Source organism: Ovis canadensis, chromosome 14, assembly GCF_042477335.2.
Source record: "Ovis canadensis isolate MfBH-ARS-UI-01 breed Bighorn chromosome 14, ARS-UI_OviCan_v2, whole genome shotgun sequence".
Lineage (NCBI taxonomy): Eukaryota > Metazoa > Chordata > Mammalia > Artiodactyla > Bovidae > Ovis > Ovis canadensis.
The window spans coordinates 68,033,681-68,038,783 of NC_091258.1; positions in this window are offsets into that span (position 1 = coordinate 68,033,681).

The window sequence follows — 5,103 nt, forward strand, 5'->3', positions numbered from 1 at the left end:
GTTAATTGGTACGCATGGTTCACTTAAGGATTCAATAACAAAACAAGACCCATTTCTAAACTGTTACTTTCAAGTTCAAGTCAGTGGTTTCTGGTGAGGTCATTTCAGTATTCCAAAGTCTTAAACAGCTGCCAACCCACAAACTGTGTGCAAAGGTCCCTGTTCCTCCACCTCCTCACCCATCCCTCTTATCACTTGACCTTTTGATAATAGCCATCCTCAGAGGTGTGAGATGATAGCTCATCGTGGCTTTGATTGGCATTTTCCGATGGTTAGTGATGTTGGGCACCTCTTCCTATTCCTTTTGGCTGTGTGCATGTCTTCTTTGGAAAGATGTCTGTTGAGGCCCTCTGCCCATTTTTTAATTGAGTTATTTGTTTATTTGTAAGATGACTTATAAGCAGGTACGTACAAGGCAGTCATAATATGCCATATCAACACACAAGTCAGGTAGTTAGGCTTCCTGCCAACCAACAACAAATTCACAGATGCTGAAGAAAAGTGAGGAAAAACTTACATCGGGAAGAATGTTCAACTTTCGACTCCTGAATTAGGCATTATCTGTGCTGCCCAAGATGCAGAAGAAGAGATGGAGATGGAAGAGAAAATGTTGGCGATTGGAGGGGTAACTGCTTAAATATGTGGTCCTGTCTGCCATGGGTATGCGTGCGTGCATGTGCGTGTGTGCATGCATGCGTGGTGCTGGGTATAGAATTCAGAGTTTCATCTGGACTTGCTTCTGTGGCAGAAATCAAAGCACGAGACTTATGACTGAGCTCGTCACAGTAAGTGGCGATAGAGCGAGTTTCAACTCTAAGCCAGCAACCTACAATTCGTCTTTGTACACATGATGAAGTGAAGGATCATGCTTGATTTCTTGATTCTTCTTGACCCAATGTTGTTGTTTAGTTGCTAAGTCGTGTATGACTCTTTATGACCCCATGGACTGCAGCACGCCAGGCTTCCCTGTCCTGCACCATCTCCCAGAGCTTGCTCAAACTCACGTCCATTGAGTCAGTGATGTCATTCAACCATCCCTTCCTCTGTCTCCCTCTTCTCATCCTGTCTTCAGTCTTTCCCAACGTCAGGATCTTTTCCAATGAGTCAGCTTTTTGCAGCAGTATTGGCCAAAGTATTGGAGTTTCAGCTTCAGCATCAGTTCTTCCAATGAATATTCAGAGTTGATTTCCTTTAGGATGGACTGGTTGGATCTCCTTGCAGTCCAAGGGACCCTCAAGAGTCTTTTCCAACACCACAAAACAATGATGCAAAAATAATTGAGGGGAGTGGGGAGAGGGAATCTTTTGAGAAATCATGTAGGATGTACCCAGAACAGTCCCAACCAAGAACAAGACTTTGGGACTTATACTCACTGGCTTACATCACCCTTTGATCAAGGACTAACGAGAGTTTTAATACCTTTCCTTTAAAACCAAACTCACTGTCAGGTTTGTATGGATAAATGGCCACATGCTCCTGCAGGCAAGAGCCTTTCTCATATTAAAATTCTGTCCATACATTGAATACATACATACAACGTGTAAATTATTTTTGTTCTGCTGCAATTACAGCAAAATGCGTGGGGCCTCCAAATGCCTGCAGATTTATGGCATGAAAATCTCTGTTTAAAAAGCTGCTTTCTCACTTTGGGGTCATGGGCAGTGAAAAACAGGCTCAGATTGAATATTCACGCATCTTTATCTTTAAAACGGACGTTGCATACTTATGGTCATGCATGCATGCTAAGTTGCTTCAGTCACGTCCCGGCTCCGCAGTCCTGTGGAAGGTGCCCTAACAGGCTCCACTGTTCATGGCATTCTCCCAGCAATCCTGTAGTGGGTTGCCATGCCCTTCTCCATAACTTATGGCCGATTCACCCTTTTCTTGAATGATTAAAGCAGATATACACTGTATGTCTAATAGGCCATAAACAGGATGAGCTAATAGGTCTAATAGACCGTAAACAGGATTAGTGTCCAACTCACAATAAATTACCTCTAAGTGCGAGGCGAGTGTGGAGAAAGAGAGCAAGCTGGGCAGTTAGGCAAAGAAAAGTGAAATTTATTAGAGGGAAAAGAGAGGGTGACTGGCCCCTGAGGAGAACCAGCGTCCTCCCTTTCTGATGGGGTCTTTCTTATACCCTGCAAATGAAAAATTATCTGAAGGGATGGTTAATTTTTAGCCTGTAGCTGAGTCCTGCGGTTACATAGCCATAGGTCTGCAATCCGGTGGTTCCAAAGCCTTGAGCAGGTAGGCGCCAGCAGGAGAACAGAATGTCCTTTGGGCAATTTGGTCAGTCTCAAGGGTCACTGTGATTTTATTCTTTGTTTGCGAGGTCAGCATCATGAGCCGTTTCTACCATGAGCTCCCATGGAGGCCTTATCATTCCAGCCTTTTTGATTTAGGATAAGGGCTGAAGGTCAGTCTTCCCTAACTGCTTCCTTCAGGACAGCGGCATTGTGGGGGGCAGGAGGAGATGAGAAAAACCTGGAATGCGGGTCAAGAGGATTTGTGTGGGGTCGAAGTTTTTGGTAATTTGAGTGAGATAGAAGTAGCTCATGGATAGTTTGGTTGGTGAAGGCTCGTCCTGAAGAAATTTTGCAAAAGACGCATTAAAAATGGGCCAAAAGTTAGAATAAGGGTGAGTAGAATAAGAAAGCCTAGAAAAGGTGGGATCCAGGGCATCCAATTCCAATTCCTCCGTCAGTTTTCCCATGAATTACTGAGACATGGACGTGTTCTCGAGGCCCTGCTTGTCACAGTTCTCTCTGCTTCCTTTGCAACATCCAATTTGTTGGTGTAGAAGCAGCAGGCTTCCTCCAAAAATAGACATAGGCCTCCGGTTTCCGCTGTGAGGAGGTCTAACCCTCTTCTGTTTGGATGACCCGGTATGCCAGGGGACCTAACTGGTTTGGGGTAGTGATAAGGCTAGTAGCTATTTCTTCTGGGCTGTCAGTGAGGTCTTTAGAAAGGCTTTGGTGGTAATTTAAAGAGATTGTGAGTCCTACGGTCCCTGTCCCAATCCTTTCTGTTTCCAGCGACTATTCCTAAACTGATCAACAGAGGAATGAATTGAATTGCCCATCTGGGTCAGTTATGAGTTAGTGGGATCAGGAGCATCTGATTGGTAGGAGCAGTAGAAATATCTGGGGCAGATACCCCAGGGTGCATGTCCCTGTCAGTTAGTGGGAAGACATAAACAGGTGCTGGTTCCACATAAGAAAAACATTCCAGGAGTAAGAAGACAACAGCTGAAATCAATAGCAAATAGGAGTCTTTCTGGGAACTCGTTAGGAGTCTCTGAGACAGGCAGTGAACTCGGCCAGTGTAGCCCCTACAAGAGGCGTATTTACACCATAGGCAGAAGGGAGCCTCCCTGAGAAAGCAAGAGAACGTCCTACAGTTCCTGAGACATGATAGACAGATCGGCCTGAAGGGAAGGAGAGACATGAAGTGTGACTGCAGAGGTGCGATGGTATAGTTCCTAGTTGGGGGATGAGAATTGTTTATAGAGTTTTGTCTGGAAACAGAAAGGAGCCTGTTGTAGACAAATGTCAGAGGTGGTGGGTGTTAAGGAGCAATAACCAGGCTTGGATAATAATAGAGGCTTTGAATTTTGACAGAAGGTCTTTCCCAGGAATAGGCGTGGGACATTTTGGGAGTATGAGAAAAGAATGGGAAAATGGGGTATCTTGACGTGTGTAAGGTAGAAGCTTGGTTATTCATGGCATAGATATTAAACCATTAACCCCCATAACAGAAACCTAGGACATCTTGGTTTTTCCAGAGTCAGCAGGCATAGCAGAGTAAGTGGCCCCTGAGTCGATGAGAAAAGAGATCGGCTTACCTGCCACTGTGAGAGTTACTCTGGACTCCTTAGAGGTGATGAGGGTCAGGGCCTGGAGCCCTGGGCACCTTCAGTCTTCAGAGGCTGAAGGAGGAGGAGGCTCGGGACCAGGAGGGGATGTCCGGATCCCTGGAGGGGGATTTAGGCAGTCGACCTTCCAATATCCCTTTAATCCACAGCTGGGACACATACCTGGAAGGGGTCTCGGCTTTAGGCACGAGTGGGCCCAGTGGCCTTCTTTTGCCATGTTTGAAGCAAGGCCCAGGTGGCTTCCTGTCTTTGTTGGTTGATGGAGGTTTGGGCCAGGTAGGGCAGTTGCTAAAAGGTGGTATTTGGCCTGATCTTATTGTGTCTTCTCTAGCTTTGCCTGTTTTTCCTGGTTATTGAAAATCTTAAAGGCTAAATTTAAAAGGTCTCATTGAGGGGTCTGAATTGCTTCTGCCTTGTTTAATTTCTTTCGGATGTCTGGGGACAACTGGGAGATAAAATGGGTGTTAAGGACAATGGTGTCCTCTGTTGAAGCAGAGTCTAATCTTGTATATTTTTGTAGGGCTACTGTTAACCTAGCTAGAAATTGTTCCCTAGTTTTCGTCTAAGTCCTTGAGTTATCAGCTGGGGCTTATCAAAGTTGACGGCTTTATGCCCTGCCTTTTGAAGGTCCACAGTGAGACAAGCAACCATATGATTGCAGGCTGCTCGGCCAGGTCTCCCTTCCTGATGATCCCAGTTGGGATCATCTCAGGGGACAGCCATGGCCCCTAAGGGCTTAGTGTCTCATCGGCATGCCCCAGAGAGGCTGCCCATCCTCGTTCCTTCTCTTCTGGGAGAAGACTGGAGGAAAGGATGATGTAAATATCATGCCAGGTTAAGTTGTAAGACTGGGAAGGATACTTGAATTCTTTTAAAATAATTATCCGGGTCTGAAGAGAAGGAACCAAGCAGCTTTTCGATTTGAGAGATCCGCGAGGGAGAATGGGAGGCGAACCCAAACAATGCCTTCTGCTCCCGCTGCTTCCCGTAAAGGGAGGAGTGGAGCCGGGGAAGGAGCGGGGTCCTGCTGCGAAGTTTCCTATTTCAAAGTTGTTCGGGACCAGGTAGGGGGGCAGGATCTAGGGAGGTCGGGGTAGAGCCTTGGAACCCAGGGGGTAGAGGGTGGGGATGAGGTCTCAGAGCTAGCCTCGCACAGACTGGGGAGGGTGGCTGGGAGCCTTGGCGGCGGCCTGCGCTTAAGAAGGAGGGAGGGAGGAGGGTGCGTC